This window comes from Electrophorus electricus, chromosome 24 (assembly GCF_013358815.1).
Source record: "Electrophorus electricus isolate fEleEle1 chromosome 24, fEleEle1.pri, whole genome shotgun sequence".
NCBI lineage: Eukaryota > Metazoa > Chordata > Actinopteri > Gymnotiformes > Gymnotidae > Electrophorus > Electrophorus electricus.
In genome coordinates this window covers 7,402,501-7,420,000 of record NC_049558.1, presented here as the reverse complement: position 1 = coordinate 7,420,000, position 17,500 = coordinate 7,402,501, and the positions used below count along the sequence as shown (strand labels likewise).

The 17,500-nt window shown below is 48.0% G+C and overlaps 1 protein-coding gene across 7 annotated transcripts in view; it reads left to right on the top strand.

Moving 5' to 3' along the window:
* The window catches only part of sulf2b (sulfatase 2b), a 126,458-nt gene that overhangs the window by 29,383 nt on the left and 79,575 nt on the right, over positions 1-17,500 (top strand). For 6 of the 7 annotated variants that reach the window (XM_027024121.2, XM_027024119.2, XM_027024126.2 and 3 more), the window contains one exon: positions 12,230-12,404. The exons of the other annotated variant lie outside the window; for it this stretch is intronic. The gene's annotated coding sequence lies outside the window, so the exon portion shown is untranslated. The remainder of the gene's footprint in view (positions 1-12,229; positions 12,405-17,500) is intronic. 7 annotated transcript variants of the gene reach the window in all.

Genomic DNA, 17,500 nt, shown 5'->3' with positions numbered 1-17,500 from the left:
ACAAACACACACATACAATTGAGACTTTGAACCATCTTTGTGGGTTATGGCCGGACAGTGGCCAGTGTTTGTTGTTTTTATTCTGCTATTTTTCACTTTCACAAGAAATGTGTGGACAGGGTATTAAATATTCATGAGATGTAACACTGGTGGAATGGGTGGCGAGTCAGATTGACCGGTCACTCAGAGGGAGTGAGCCCAGTGCCAGAGACCACAGCTCACATCTCTCTCGGTGATGGAACGCTAGTTTAAGGTTTATCTGCAAAAGTGCTCAAATGGCCAGGAGCAATTCATATGAAAGAGTTTAGACTACTCAGTTCAACTAAAATTAGGACAGTCACATATGGATCCTGATTTCAAGATTGACAGTGTGAATCAGTTCGATGCACCTAGTGCACGTACAGCAGATTTCCTGAAGATCTGAGGGAAGGTCTGTGTGCCTTTTGTAGAAGGTTAGCTCAACAGTTTGCTCAAGCTTGTCCTTGATTTCTGCGTCAACCTCCAGTGAGTCAAATTTGATCGGAAGCAGAGAGTTTGTTCAACACCTGCGGCGCTGGAGAGGGCAGACCTTTGAGCAGAGGACAGTCTATCAGTTTGGCAGAGGAGCCATTTCCCAACATTCTCCTTCGTTTATGAAAACAAGCAGCTGTTGCAAACTGTTTTCCATTAGAACGTTCAGAGGTAATGGAAAACACAGACCTGAAACAGCACAAAAGAGGCAGAATGAGGGCGCCTCTCAGCTCCCAAACTCTCTTCAGCCACTGCTTACCAGGTAATAGCATTCCGGACAGCGTCACTGTATTATTAGTTTTTTTCCCGCCCTGCCTCGGACCGTGTCCTGTTGTCTTGCTTGTCTACTTCTCTTCGCCTCTGCGTACGCTCCTCTCACTGGGAGAATGCTGGGATAAGGAGAAAAGGCCGGCACACTCAAAGGGAAGCCAAAGCATGAGCTAATATCAGAGACACAGAACAGGCATTCTGGCTCCCAGCAAGTTTTTTATGAATTGTTAACGTCTCAGTTTCAAAATGGACTCTTCTTGTTTAACGCTCTCTCATGCACAGTGTCACTGACTCTCTCTCTCTCTCTCTCTCTCTTGCATGTGCACACAAACAAACAAACAAACACACACACCTACCTAAAGTACAATGCCACTGACAGCTTAGCACACAATTTTGGGAGGCTGCAGTCCTAAACACAGACACTTATGTTTAACATGTTGCATGACTCACACACACACGCACACACACACACACACACACACACACACACACACACACACAGAAACTACATGAATGGCAGCAGTGACATTGTTTATTCCCTCAAGGCTGCAGGCCTACAGTGGTCATGGGACCATTGCCAGGAGACAGTCTAAAGTGAAACAATTGTTATTTTTTATGTTTCTATTCCAATTTAGATTTCAAATTCCCATCTTTTGCTGAGCCGCAAGCATGTCAAGCTGCTTTTTAGAGTGTGTTTGGGGGTGGGGGGAGGGAGGGAGCTTGTGTGTGTCTCTGCATGGGTGGAATAAGTAAGTAATTTCTGCTATATTCAGAGTGGATTAGTGTGTTTTGGTTGCTAGGTGAGCTTCAGTCTCTGTTCCACTGAGCTGAGCTGGACTACTGTGAATAGCCTACCAGGTTAAAGGTCATGGTGTTGCAACAGGAAATCCTGAACACCTTTTATATATATATATGTATGTATATGTGTGTGTGTGTGTGTGTGTGTGTGTGTGTGTGTGTGTGTGTGTGTGTGTGTGTGTGTGTGTGTGTACAGGGATAACTCACCCCAGATTTATATGTATGGAAGCAAATGCACACAATGTGTACACTGAAGTGCACATCTCCCAGCTAGCATGTCCACACCCCCACGGCTGAGGCCTGGATCAGTGAGCACTGGTTTGGGTCAGCCATTCTCCCGCAGGGATGCATCTTGCCTGGATTATGGCTGTGAGGTCACATGTCACACAGTGAGAGGTCCTCCAGTCCGTTGAGCAGAGAGGATCCAGACGGGTGAGGTAGGGGCGGTGTTATCATGCCCTCATCTTCTGTGGCTGTGGCGCTATTTGCTTTCATTATTTTCACTCGAGACAAGAGTCCCATTTTCCCTCCCTCTTCATCCATCCATCCCTCCATCCATCCATCCACATCCAGCTCTAGTCTTCTGTCTCTCTCGCCCAAGGCTAGAAGTCTAAGCCATATCACCCTTGGTAACCTTTTGCCAGTCATTAAGCCTGAAGTGATGTAGTAACAAACAAGGTCAGTGAAGAGGTTCTGACAGCTCTATAGTCTGAGCCACTCCAAAGGCAAACAGCCACTGGGTCTGACAGTCATTTCTAATGGATGAGTACAAACTCCTTTGCACACGCTGCTGGTTGTAGGAAACGTTACTTGGAAGAGTGGAGCTCGGATTTCCGGTCCCTGTTATACCATGTGTTTTTGTTTGCTGTTAAGCAGTCGCGATGTAGTCAGGCACTTATATGGTGAAGGTCACTGTATGACCTAAACAATTTTGGATAGACTTCTGTAGTTTTCTCTTTTTATCTGGAATTCTTGATTCTATAAATGGTGTGAGATAAAAAAAAATGTAAAAAAAAAACGTAAATAGTGGAAGCGAACATATGAAAACATTTCCTGACTTAACTGGATGATGTGTAGTGTGTAATACATGACGTAGACCACGACGCTGTACTGGACTCTGCAGGTACAACATAAACTAACAGTGCAACACAAGACGAAGATCCCTTTACACGCTCTCTCGTGGTTCTCCCTCCCCTTTCCCCAAGCAGATCAGGATCCAGGCTCACTACCGGCTCTCGGGGTCACCGGGCCGGAACAGGTCAGGCCTGATCTGGGATTTGGACTTCCGAAAAAGGGAGGCGGCTTCCTGGATTGGGTGGGCGTTAGCTTTCCTTCCCACGTTGCTTTGTTGGATGCCCCCGTCTTTAGGGACGGGAGAAAAGGCCAGCGTCTCCCTCGCTCTGCTGCTGGGAGCGTAAGCCTTGCGGCAGGCCTCCGCGGCACAGCAGGGAGCTTGCTCGTCCCGTTCAGCGCCCCTTCGCCCTCCTAATAGCGTGTTTGCTAATCAGCAGGACCTCGTGAGTGTGGGCGTGCGCGTGTGCGTACGTGTGTGTGTGTAAGAGGCGGCTTGTTTCTGTAAGTACTGTAATGTGGTGTTGCGTGGGCTGGTTGAGATATGCCCTCGTAATCCTGCCTGGGTTCGGTGATGTCACATGGGGCCACCCACAGGTTCCCTGGTTTGAAACGATCGAGACGCGTTGGGAAACCAGTTTAATCTGAGCACCAAGGATTAATAGGGGTGATAAAGGTTGAGGGATGATGTGCCTGAAAACATTTATGTATTTTATACACACACGCACTCACGCTCTCTCTCTCTCTCTCTGTCTCTCTCTCTCTCTCTGTCTCTCTCTCTCTGTCTCTCTCTCTCTTTCTCTCTCTCTCTCTGTCTCTCTCTCTCTCTCTCTCTCTGTCTCTCTCTCTCTGTCTCTCTCTCTCTCTCTCTGTCTCTCTCTCTCTCTGTCTCTCTCTGTCTCTCTCTCTGTCTCTCTCTCTCTCTCTCTGTCTCTCTCTCTCTCTCACTCTCTCTCTCTCTCTCTCTCTCTGTCTCTCTCTCTCTCTCTCTCTCTCTCACCAGTTCATTTCTCTTTCACAGAAATGTTTCACATCGGGCAGGCAGGAGGAGGGATATTGCAACAGAGAGAGGCTTAAAGAGATATTGTTCTGATAACTGCAGTGTTTTACACACTCTGCTACACACGGGCACACTCTGGTTGCATCGCACGACGGTGGAGTACCGTGTGCTGTCGCACTGGGCATGGGTCAGGTGTGTCATCACACCTCTCTGCACACTCTGTTCTTTCTTGCCAGCTCCTCTTTTTGTACCAGAGGAAATTTGAGCAGTTAAACACACCCACACAGGCAGGGCAGGTTTGATGATTAGGTATGAAGAGTAAGGTCGTATATTTCTTTCAAGAATGATGATGGCTGACGTAAACCAGAGCTGATATGAGAAATACAATGCCGACATTTCCACATCGATTCACACCTGCAATTACAGGCTTATCGATATCTCACTGCCAGTGACATTTAACAGGTTCACTGCAAGTCATATGATCAGATATTACATTTGGGTGTTAAGATGGGTATGATGAGCAGAGAAATGAAAGGAGAGGGAGAATGGCATCAACAGAGAAGGGCGGCTTGTTTTATTGACAGGACTTACTGGCATAGACATATGAAACCTGTTTTCTCTTCCTCTTCAACAAAAATCATTTACATATTTGGGGATATTCCACTGATAACAAAAAAGCATTTTTGCTGCACAGCGACACATAATGAATAGATGCAGTGGAAGGTAAAGTGTGTGTGTGTGTGTGTGTGTGTGTGTGTGTGTGTGTATACTGCCCTCACAAATTCTCATCTGAACAAAACACTAGATACTTCAGGACTTCAAGAGGAACTAATCTGAAATGACCTCTATTTTGAATTGGACTTTAATTCTGTTTGTGGTGGAAATGTTGCCTGTCTGAACTTCTTGCCCTCTCTCCCGGTCTATGAGAGGACAGCGTGGTTCTTATTAACACGCCAACATAAACATTTTCAGTATGGTCTATGTCTCAGGACTTGGCTTTAAGCCACCACTCACAGAGACACTTTCAGCCACAGCTACAGGAATGCAAACCAGACTCTCTCTCTCTCTCTCTCTCTCTCTCTCTCTCTCTCTCTCTCTCTCTCACACACACACACACACACACACACACACTCACACACACACACAAACACACACTCACACGTACACACAAAGGTGTGTGTCCGTGACCGTGCTGTGTTGTGTGTGTGCATATGAACGTGTGTTGCCATATAAGGCACAGGGACAAAACTTCCACAAATGTTTGTCACCTTATACACGCAAGTTCACGAACACCCTCGCACACCCGTTACAGAGCACCTTCTCACGTGCCGAGTAACGCTGATAGCGTATCAGGATAGGCCAAAAGGAACGTGGGCGGGAGGAGAGGAGAACGAGTATAGACAAGGCGCAGCGAGACAGAGACGAGAAAAGGTAGGTAAACCTCATCTCGCTCCCTTTCTCCCACACCGTTCTGTGGCTGGGCGCCAACATGTGAAGCCAACCTGAGTCCTCCCATTTCTTGCCTTGCTGCTCCCACTCTTTCCCCTATATTCTCCTTTTTTCTCGTGCTTTCTCCTCTTGAACTTGGCCGGGGCCGAGCTCTTCCAGCGCAGCGCCGGCCTTGCTGAGATAAGCTGGACGTAACTCGGCTCCATGCATACTTAATCTGCCGAGGGTCATTGGGTTCGCTCACACGTGAACGCTCACATGGGACCTATATTACACCCCTCTGCCAGTTATAATCCCCTCCCAGGACCCATGTCCAATCTGTCACATTTCCAGCAGCACTGCTCTTTGGGAGCGATAATCTGATTGCACTAAATGCTCAATATAATAATTGACATTATCCCCCCACAGCAATTTAGCTCGCTGCTTAATTAGCTTGGCTGCTTAATTTAGTTAACATTATAAGTGCGGCCGGTGGTCAAAGTGCCTAAAATCGCCCAGTTTAACTAAGCAGCTGAGAAAGACGGTTAAGGACAGTCCCGAGACCGATCATCTCCAAACGTGTCTAACGTAACACAGTATGACAAGTCTGAATGTAAGTAAGTTGGCGAAGCGAGTTACTAAGTTATTTTAAATGTAATATTTGAATTGCAGTAGTCCCACGGAGCAAGCGATTTGCCTGTGTGCTGAGAAGACAGGCAGATCAGAGTGAGTGGAACTTGCCAGTGAGTGATATAGTGTCAAACTAATGCCTCTCTTCAGCAGCCACACGACACACACACACACACCTCCACTGCGACCTCAAGCAATTGAAAACTCAACAGGAAGTGTCATGCTAAGCATAAATAAATGATGATAAATGTTGGATAGACTTGTAAATAATTGATGGGGGGGTGGGGGGTGAATAAGGCTGTGGGGGGCAGAACTCTCAGAACTCTGTGTGTTTGTGCGTGCACATGCATATGTATGCACACACGTGTGTGCGTGTGTGTATGTTTCATGTTGACGGTTTCCTACTGTGCATTTGGGCAGAGGTCAGATTTGTCATTCAGTATGTGCACTCATTGTAGGCTTTTATCCTCTGAGGCTCTAGAAACACACACACACACATCACAGAAATAGTATAGTTCATTTGTGTCTAATGTTGTTTTATGCTGTTCTGGAAAAGAACAGTATTGTTAGATTAGAATACACTGCCTGGCCAAAAAAAAGGTCACACTAATATTTTGTTGGACCACCTTTAGCTTTGATTACGGCATGCATTTGCTGTGGCATCGTTTCCAAAAGATTCTGTAATGTCACAACATTTATTTCTGTCCAGAGTTACATTAATTTTTCCCCCAGATCTTGTATTGATGATGGGAGAGTTGGACCACTGAAAAAAGAAAAAAATCCATTGATGGAATAACCTGGTCGTTCAGTATATTCAGGTAGTCAGCTGACCTCATTCTTTGGGCAAATAATGTTGCTGAACCTATACCTGACCAACTGCAGCAACCCGAGATCATAGCACTGCCCCCACAGGCTTGTACAGTAGGCACTAGGCATGATGGGTGCATCACTTTAGCCTCCTCTCTTCTTACCCTGATGCACCCATCACTCTGGAACAGGGTAAATCTGGACTCATCAGAGCCCATGACCTTCTTCCATTGCTCCAGAGTCCAATCTTTATGCTCCCTAGCAAATTGAAGCCGTTTTTGCTGGTTAGCCTCACTGACAAGTGGTTTTCTTAAGGCTACACAGCTGTTTAGTCCCAATCCCTTGAGTTCCTTTCCCTGTGTGTGTGGAAATGCTCTTACTTTCACTATTAAACATATCCCTGAGTTCTACTGTTGTTTTTCTACGATTTGATCTCACCACACGTTTAAATGATTGCCGATCACGATCATTCAAGATTTTTTCCGACCACATTCCTTCCTCGAAGATGATGTTTCCCCAATGTCCTTCCACTTTTTAATAATGCGTTGGACAGTTCTTAACCCGATTTTAGTAGTTCCAGCAGTCTCCTTAGATGTTTTCTCTGCTTGATGCATGCCAATAATTTGACCCTTCTGAAACAGATTAACATCTTTTCCACGACCACAGGATGTGTCTTTCGACATGGTTATTTAACAAACGAAAGGCTACTCGCTGCATCAGTTAGGGTTAAATAATTTGTTGCCAACTGAAATATAATCACCCATACAGTAATTATCCAATGGGAGGCTCTTACCTATTTGCTTAGTTAAATCCAGGTGGTGACCTTTTTTTTTGGCCAGGCAGGGCATCTCCACCACAATCTGTGTATTTAAGCGTGGAGTTGTGACTCATTGCCTTTAGCCTACAGCTAAATACATTATCGTAAAGGATGTCAGACCTGTAACTGTTATATATAATTATATACATCACCTGGCAAGCAGTATCATAATTATGATTATCAACCACATTTGTTCCCTCTCCTATTGTAATTCCAATTGGGGAGGTGGGGGGCGGTTAATTTAGAAATGTATTAAATATTACTGATTACAAATACTAATTAAAAAGGTATCTGTAACCTAATCCACTGGATTACTAATGATAAAAGAATCTGATTGCTTTCTTTTACTTTGGGATAACCTTTTAACCTAGTAACCGTTTCCCTATATTATGATCACCAACAAGCTCTGCTGACTCATGAACAACTCCGCAGATGTACGTGAGGTGTCCGTGTATGCATGCCCTGCCAGGGTAAACATCACAGATGGGTATAGCATATCCTGGCGTCCTGAGAGCGGAGTTCTGCGTACCGGACCTGTGGCGCTCTGTTGGGATATGGCGATTTAAAAAAAAAATCATCACCACGAAGGCGTGTTTCCAAATTTGGCGGAATGTGGGATTTCCGTTAGAGATGGGTTGAGAATGCGCGCGTCTTGACAAGAGGGTCGTTTTTCGGGTTCTTCCCTACCATCCCAAACCAGCTGTAACGTGTGCAGACGTTTATCGTCTAATGATTGTGGGACATAACGTGAGAAAAAGTAGGCGTCGACTACTGGTTGTTTGAACTGCAGGAATTTGGTTTATCTCCAAGTAAACGCGAAAGGAAATTTATTTCATCCAGATCACGTTTACTCAACGTGTGTAAAGTCATATGAAACAAACACCATCTCTAATAAAACAAATCCCGTGTTAACGATAAACAAATCCACAAGGGAAAAAAAATAAAATTCCCGTGTTCATGATCAGCACAGTTGGCACTGCGTTAATGGAAGCAAACAAAGGCATGGATGGCACAAGACAGATCTCACAAACATGCCTACACATCTGTTTCCAGTCACACACTACACGGGGAATTAAGCGAAGGCCCTAAACGCCCCCCGGGTAAGAACACACCGCATGCCACAAATGTTTAAACCTTTAAATAAACGCACTGGTACACTCAGTGCTGATGGGGTTGCAGTGCGGAACCGGTCGTGGGAACCGCTCACTCCATTAGCACCATTAACAAGGGAAAAATAAAGCAAAAAAGAGTAAGCGATCCATGCTTAATTGTAATGTGATCCTAATGGAAATTAAAAAATTTTTTTACATGTAGTACCTGTTGTAACAAGATCAAAGCAAATGAATGGGAAACTTTTTGGTCACTCCGAGTAGCTTTTTTTTTTTTAAAGTAAGAGCAAACCGCTGTCTGCATATGCAAGATCCCGGTGCAGATCTACCTGCAACCCTGTAGCCACGCCCCCTTATGACACCTGTAATCTAATTACACCATTTTGGTGTCTTGATTACCCAACGCCGGTATGTAATCCGTTATTACCCAACCCTGTGTACCTGGGCGTAGGAATGCGGCCCGGGTGTTGCGGGCAATTCAAGGTCGCGGACCCTTTAAGAAATTACGTCATCGGGTACGCGCGTTTGCCGAATAGAAATCAACACGAGAAGCCGCGAGAGGTTCTAAGACCGCGGTTGCCGAGTCTGCCGGCGATGGCACAAGACTTGGGCCTTCAGCACCACGGTTTAAATATATAGTTGTTGTTCAGTTGTTTTCTATTTATTTTTGATAAAAAGAATTTGTTTCGTTTCACGAAGGGAGCGTCTGTTGTGCCGCGTTTATTTCGGCATCATTTGTTTTTATTGACTCGAACCGAGCACAATATCACGCGAATTATTATTGAATAAATGAAACAAGGACAGCTTGTAGATTAGTTTTCGCATATTTCAAAAAGTGGTGGCGACAAAACCAGCCATTTCAGAAACGGTGGGGACATGTCCCCAGCTTCCAGGAGTTTCTGTCTGTGTACTGATGCCTGCTGGTGCATGATGATGGCCTCTGCGCCACTCAACGTACGTGGAAACGTTTCCGAATCGTTAAAAGTCGGTGTAGCGTAATGTTTCACGTTTGTACCTTTTCTTACAAACACGGCAGAGCACTGGTCTGCGCCCTTGCTCAGGCCCGCCTCCGCTCACCTTACCTGACGTACTTCTACCTGCTGCACGTTTGTACCGTCGCGGGGAGCCGCGCGCGGTATCTGCGCGGCTGTGGACGGCCGTGGCGCGCCTATGCAGACTTTTGTAACTTGACGTCTAGCAGGAAACGGGGGGGGATTTTGAAGAGAAGGGGTGGTGGTGGGTCACAGCGTGCCGCAGCACTCTGCTGAGTACTTGCAGAGGATAACGTTCTCCGTGTGACAGCCAGTCTCTCGCGCAGTTTGACAGGACGAGTGGGAGTTGGAATGCTGAACGAAATGACAAATTGCGTGCAATAGATCCCTGGTTCCCAACCTGGGGTCCAAACATCACAGAGGGTGCGTGGGGCTTTGTCTGCACTGAGGTTGTCAAAATTAGATTTGCACATGTTAAATAAAATAACGCACTTACAGTCTTCTCAAATGTAGCAGCGTGCACATTTTTTTCCTCCAGCAATAGATCTTCAAAAAGAGTTCATTTTCAAATAAACAATTGCATCCACTGCCACTATGTTCAGTTTAAAACGGTATTTTCACCCCGTACCTCCCAAAAAAAAAAAAGGAGAAAATTGCCCCAACTCTTTATCGTGAGGATAACATGCTTCATCGCGGAGACCGCGTACCCCGTGCGTGGGCGTTCACGCTACCCTCAGTGCTGAAAGTAGGAAGCCCGTGTTCTATTTTCATGGCATAGATGCGTGCAGGGCTGCACGGACTGCGCGCAAATCTGACGGAAACACACATGCATTTATAGTATCGTTTCATCCTTGCAAAATTCTCCGAAACTACAGGTGGCAGTGCGAACCCATACCCATGAAAAGGGAAGTGTTTTACATGTAAAATGGGTATTTATTTGCAGGGAGCTGTATGTGCAGTCATTATTTCAGAACACAGGCCTTCTAGGAGGTTTCCAGGAGGCCAGGTTGTTTATTGATAGTTTACAGAACAGAGAAAAACTGACCATTTCTGTTTACAAGCATTTAACTGACCATCCCCCCCCCCCCCCACAAACATAACTGAAAGTGGTTGTTTTCAGTGGCCATGTACAAATAAACCAGCTTAGGGCAATCAATTAGGCATTTACCAGTGATTAATGGAAATGATGAAATGATGTGTGTGTGTGTGTGTGTGTGTGAATGCTTCCAGTCTATTAAGTGGTTCTTTATGTCTCTCTGAAGGGCAGCTGATGCCATAAAACCCTATCATGCCCCCTATGATAATAAATGATAATAAAACCCCATGATGTCCGACAGAAATTTAGAACCCTTTCAAGGAGGTTTAGAATATAGAACCAACACTAAAAGATCATGAAACCACGAACACAGAAAGCTAAGCTTTCCTGCCATGTCCTTTACAATGTGGCTGCATGTTTTACTGGTGCACCATGAGGTACAGAGAAACAGATGTTAGATCTTCCATGTTGCTACCCTCTTTACGATGCACCTCCTAGAATGTGCGTTGCTTTCTTCACCACGGTGCTTGTGCGTCAGATCGCAGCAGCGAGCTGGGTCCTCAGACGCCAAAGAACTCTGAGGAACTCATTAAGGGGAACTGGATACATTCCACACTGAAATGGCAGAACCCCTTAAGAACCCTCGTATCGAGACGTAAGTGAATTGTGAAGGTCACACGGACCCCCTCTCAAAGCAGCCTCTCCTTGTTATCTCTCTCGCTCGGCTCATTCGTGGGGTGGGTCCCCCCCCCCCCACTGTTCCTTTCTCATTTCTTGAGTGTGACCCCACTTTGTGTGGGAGCTGATAAGGGCCTGTCTGCTTGTAAATACGTTCAGTCATTGGCACTTCATGGCTTGGAGATTGGATTTTCCCCAAGTCATTTCTAGTCCTCTCTCGCACGCCGGCTCTTTCACGCTCTCTCGCTCCGCCTTGCTCTCTCTTTCGCCGCCTCTCTTTTGCTCTCTCGCTCTGCCACTCTTTTTCTCTCTCTTATGTGCAATCTTTCTCTCTCCCTCCCTTTCCCACATACAGCAGTAAGACTGATTGATCAATGGGTTCTCATTTTTGCCTCGATGTGATTTGTTGCAGCTTCCCAGGGGCAGAATGGGGGAGAATGAAAAGAAAGAGAGGGAGAAGAAGGAGAGAAAATGGGGATCATCGCCGAGCACACACTACACAGGCGTTCATTAAAATCGCTTCCTCCAATGGGCCAGTGTACTCTAATTGGGTGCCTGAAAGGCCACTGGAATCAGTTGGCAGACACACTCACACACACACACAGATATGGATAGAGAGTGAAAGATACAGAAAGAGGGTGTGAGGAAAACAGCTGGAATTAAAGTTAGACCGCCTCAAGGTTGCTCCTGGAATCAATTTCGGGACTAGGGGCAAAGGCAGGCTGGCGATTTCTACAGCTCAGATGCCGTCGTAGAGATTTCCCCTTAGATCGGCCTTCCTGTAGCTGCCTGCCTGCAGAAGCTGTGTGTGTGTGTGTGTGAATGAGTTGTTCTTCATGGAGTATGGTGCCTCCGCATCTGTGAGAAACAGTGCATAGCCTGTGTTAATGCTTCAGTAAAGATGCTCGTGTCTGTCAGTGCGCTTTTTGAGAAATGGCCGGTGTATTAAACCAGGTGCATCATAAAACACGTATGAACACATGTACGTCACAAACACGCACACAAACACACGCACACACACTTCCTATGCAGGTTGCGATGTTTCTGGGCAATAATGGTTTGCCATTTCTTTTTTTAACCCAGCCCGCAGACCAGCGGTGATGTGTGGGGCGCCCCGGTGCCGTCAGCTCATCTTACCAGGCTCCAAAAGCAGCTGAATTATTCATCTGAGACGCAGGGCGCTCGGACAGTCCGCAGACAGAAACATCTCCCAGGCCCGGGGGGGCCAGATTGCCTCCCAAACTCCAGACAACCCCAGGTAAAAGCTACAGTGCCATTATTGACACCAGCTCACACTTGGCAACGGAGCACCGTTCTGCAAGAGTTAAAGCGTGATCCTCGTGCTGAATCCCTTTAGCCCTGGCTAAGGCAGGACAGAAACCTACTCTCACCTTTCCTTCCCACCCCGCCCAGCGTAGACGGTTCCCGTGCCCCCGAAGGTGCACCTCACCACACGCCTCCGTGAACAAACAAGCCCGCCGTCGTTTAGGGACAGGTTAATTCTGGGCTCGTCGCGGAGGCCGGGTGTCCGCGGCGATGGATTGCTCCCACGCTGCGGTCCGGATAGGCAGGGGTCCGCGCTACGCTGATTAAAAGTGCCTCAAACGGAATATGAAGGGGTTCGTAGATGGCAAGGAGCAGCGGGATTGCGTAATAGCGGTATGGATCTGCCTCTGAGCAGACCGCCCTCCCCATGGTGACTGGCACCGACCCGAGGGTCCCCATGCCCCGGGGCCACTATGGCATGGCACTAGGGGTTGGGGTTGGGCCAAGCAGTGTGGGGCAGAGACCAGAAAGCAAACTTCCTGCTTGGGTCTATGTGGTTCAGATATCCATGAGCACTCTGCTCCACTGAAATAACAATCTATGTCTGCTTGGCTGTTTTTGCATAAGAGGAAATGAAAAATTTGGGGTAAAAAGAAACTGTGGATCAGAGACTACATAAGCACAAACATAGATTTCCCTGAGGGGATTGCTCTCAGTTCACTTAAATCTTTTTTTTTTTTTTTTTTTTTTTTTTTTTTTTAAAGAAAATATGATGCATCTTGGTAAGGGGGAGAGGTTTGTTTTCAGGAAAGCTGGCCACATTTGGGTCTGTCCTCTGGGAGAGCACGTGTCCTGCGGGAGAGGAGACAGGCTGTGGCTCTATGGTCAGTTCTGTTTGCTATCACCCAAGATGTCCTAGGACGAACAGCCATCTTACCCCACCAAGGGGAGGGGGGGGGGCTATGGGGGGGGTTGTGTGAATGTGTATGTGTGTGTGTGTGTGTGTGTGTGGGTGTGTGGGTGGGTGTACGCAGGCACACACACCCCTGTGGGTGCCGGGTTTTTAATATCGCACTGGGCATGTGGCGTCCGCCTTACTTGATGGGATTTCATTTAATCTGCAGCAGCTAACATTCTTCCATGTAGCAAGAATTACAGAGAGAGAAGAAAATGGAGGATGAATGCAGAAAGAAAAAAGAGTGAGACCTGGGTATGGGGAAGCATATCCCGTGAGTTCACCGGATAAGAGGAGAGGAGCGGAGAGACGTGTGCATGAGGGCGGGAGGCTCGGAGGCGCTCTGCTGCATGATCGCCCCGTGCACGTCTCCGCGACATCGCTCCCTGCAGAGCGCGAGCGCGCACGAGAACCAAACAGCCGGCGCACGACAGCCACGCTCTCTCCCCTCACGCCTCGGCCGTCGCTCTCGAAAAGTCCCAAACTATAAACATGCAGGTGAATGCGCAACTGTCCGTGCCTTGTTTTGGCTTCGCTACCACTGCTTTGGGAAACGATGTCATTCCCGTAGATCCTCCGAACCCCTGGAGGGCTACTTCCTCCAGACAGGCGGGCTGGTGTGTTCCGTGTGGCCTCTCTTGTTCGTGTGGCCTTGCGGTTATTGGAGGTGCACAGTCTGCCTCTCTCCATTCACAGGCTCCAGCCTGGCCTTGCTGCAACGTAATCTAGCGTATTCGTTTAAGAGGCCTGATGAATATGCATGAGGGCCCTGTTGCTAATCCCCGTGATTGGCGGCTTGACATCTTAACCGGAGTGATTGGTAGAGTGCTGTTTGGGTGTGACCTCTGTCTCCCATCCGTTCCATCCCTCGTTCCCACACTGTCTTTAGCCACCGAGCTAAAGGACGTAAATTCCATTCCTCTTCAGTGCTGTGCCTGTGATGCTTTATGCCCTGTGGCTGTCAGGGAACTTGTCATTCCCTGGCCTTGTGTGTGTGTTTGTTTGTGGCACAGTCCTGTGGCCCCTGCTAAGCCCCCTGCTCTGCTAATTGGGTCTGTTTTTTTTCATGTCTCTTCCAGCACAGTGGGAACTGGCAGCACTGCGGACCAAAAAAAAAGCACAAAATGGGTGCGTGAGCCGAGGGCGAGAAAGTCATTCTGTCTGTCCAAATGTGCCACACAAACCCATGACATCAGTATGCAGCTCGACCCTCGATTCAGACCAGAGAGAAAAAGAAAGAGGGAGAGGGAGAGGCAGGGGGGGGGGGGTGAACACAGAGGCCTTTTGATTGAGAATTGCAAATGGGTCTCTGCACAGGTTTCTGTCTTTCTCATCGTGTTGTCGGACGGGGGAGGGTGGGGTGTGTGTGTGTGTGTGTGTGTGTGTGTGTGTGTGGGGGGGGGGGGGTGTTGACAGACGCCTGAAATCAATCCACTGGCAGTCAAAGGCGAGACCCGGGCCGAAGGAGGAAAAGCCGCGGCGCTGAAAAACAAAAGCACCAACACGTCACTTTTGACTGTTGACTTTTTGACAAAAGAACTCCCATTAGCCTCTAAGGGCGGAACCAGGGCTTGACAGGTGAGTGGCAGGGGGTTGGACGAATGACACGGACCACTGGCAAAGTGGGCGCAGCCGCTGGGTTTGGTGCGCACGTGCGTTTTAAACTCTTAATCCCTCCGCCAACCGATGAAGATGTCTGATTCCCCAGCGTGTCAGAAGCAGCTCGGTCTGGCTTTACATGCTAAAGATGCACAGAAGCAATTTGTCCAGAAGGAGGGGCTCTGAGACAGAGGGGTGGGTGTGGTTCTGCACGAGAGGGGAGGAACAGAGACGTGCGTGGAAGGGACGGAACCATGGAAGGAGGAGGATACGTCCCGGTGAACGGAACGATGTGGGGTCGGGAAAACACGCATGCAGCGCTGAGTGTCTGGTGGACGCCTCTACAGTCCTGATTACAGCCGTTGAACGGCCTGATAAACACATAATATACACGGACACAAACATGGCATTTCCCCTGCCTGTACTCCATCCTCTGCTAGATTTCTCAGTAGCTTTATTTATCATTCCTTTGGACCCAAAGATCAACGAACTTTGACCTACTGGTGACTCCGCAGGTCATTCTCAGGGTGACGCCCGTTCTCCGGACTCGCCCACTGGAATTCCCTCAGAGAGAAGAGAAATGATGCTGTCCGTTCTCTCTCTCTTTCGGCCTCGTTCTCTCTCCCTCCTTCTCTCGCTCGCCTCCCGGTGTCTCTCCCCCCGCTTTTCTTGCGTTTTCATTCTTTTCAACAGACTCTCAGCACAAAGACGAGACCTTATTCCCCCCTTATTCCCCCTTATTCCCCCCAGATTCCTGATAAAGATCTCTCCCCCTTTTCTCTTTCCCTCGCACCAAATACACACCGCCACCCCCCCACACACACTCACTCACACATGCTGCACATGGTTTCAATCTTCCGAGCCATCCCAGGGTTGCAGTCAAGGAAGGTCAGCATTGAACTGTTTAGTGTTGACAGTGCATGTGTGTGCTTTCCAAGAAGAAAAAAAAAACTAGCAGAAAAAAGGCACGGGAGAATGAAAGCTAGATGAGAATAGAGGGAGCAGATGGACAGTTGGAGTCTCTCTCTCTCTCTCTCTCTCTCTCTCTGTCCTTTTCTCTCTCGGGAAGCAACTGCTCCAGAAAGTAGGTATTCTGATTTCCCAGCAGGCTTCGCTAATGGAACCTCAGGTGCTTGTCGCTCTGTTTTTGTTTCATTCTCCATGGCGATGAGGTGACCTGCTTTAAGCCCCTCCCACTGCATCGGGAACTGGGGGACTCGCAGCCCACAGCACCTTTAATAACAAACTTAACCATCATTTTGCAACTTCGTAAAAACGGACACACGGGGTGGTTCGAGAGAAACCGAGACCCGACCTCTCGGCCCCAAATCAGACAAAGTCTCTTTTGTTATGGGGGGGGGTTGTATACTGGACTGAATTCTCTAATGATCTGCTGGAGTAAAGCTATTTCCCCAAACCTGCTTCAGGAGAATTCGTGTGCTGAATTTTGCTCTACTTTACTCACCCGTGGGCTCGACCCTCACCCAGGGGTCAGGGCTACAGGGTCACTTGGGGACGCAGCAGTGGGGTGAGGAGTGGATGTCGCAAACAGGCTAAAAGTGTTTATGTGAACTGCAAGCCGGAGCATGTCCCCGCGCGGATGTTGTCTTCTCAACCGGACATCTACCTGCGCGTCCTGCGCTGCTCACTAGCTGTGAACTTTAACACAAAAGTAGTGCTTTCGGAATCTTATCAATTGAGTCCTTTTTCAGCTTTCCTGAGAAAAGAACATGAAAAGTAGAAAAAGTAAGCAAGAAAAGTACCAAGAAAGAGAAATGAGATGCTGTGCAATATCGGAGAGTAAACATGACCTCGCTGTTTGGCGGATACGAAGATACGTACCAAAGTTGGGAAATGGATCGGGTCAGGTTTCATCAGCGAGTGCTGAGTGTCTCATTTTTCAGCGGAGTACGAAGCTCGGGAAGGTGTTTGATGTAATGTGGAGAAATCGAGGGGAACAAAACCCCCCTTTGGCGCTATTTCTACTGTTCCATCCACACTCCTGCCTTTAGAAGCAGATTCCCTTCACACATTTGTGTCTGTGTGTCCTGTGTGATGGTGCCACCTCCAGAAATGGTATTTTAGCGTTATGTAAATATAATTTTTTTCCCCACAAGTCCAGGAGTCGGAGCAGTCATTAACGCTATTAGCCCTGCCGCAGTGGAGCTGCCAAGATGGGGTTGGGGGGTTGATCTTCTGCTAGAGGAGTTCTCCACCCTAATAGATGTTCTCCTCACCCTCCAGTCTTCCTCCACACGTGATGTCTGTGAGTTTATAGGAGGTGTGGAAACAACCATTGCGGTAAGACGCTGCATGTTGGTTGGGAGGGGCGGTGAGGTAAAGTGTTGCAGATGGCAATGTGGAGACGCAGCGCGGTGATTGGCAGGGCTGGTGAAGTATGGTGTTAAGAAGGACGGGAGCTGCACTGCAATTGGCCAGGATGGAGATTGACGGGGCCGGCTCACGGTCCTTGAGCGGAGTGGCAAGACGGATCCGCGCTAGGCTGGGCAGGCCGGCCCCTGCTAGAGACGCGG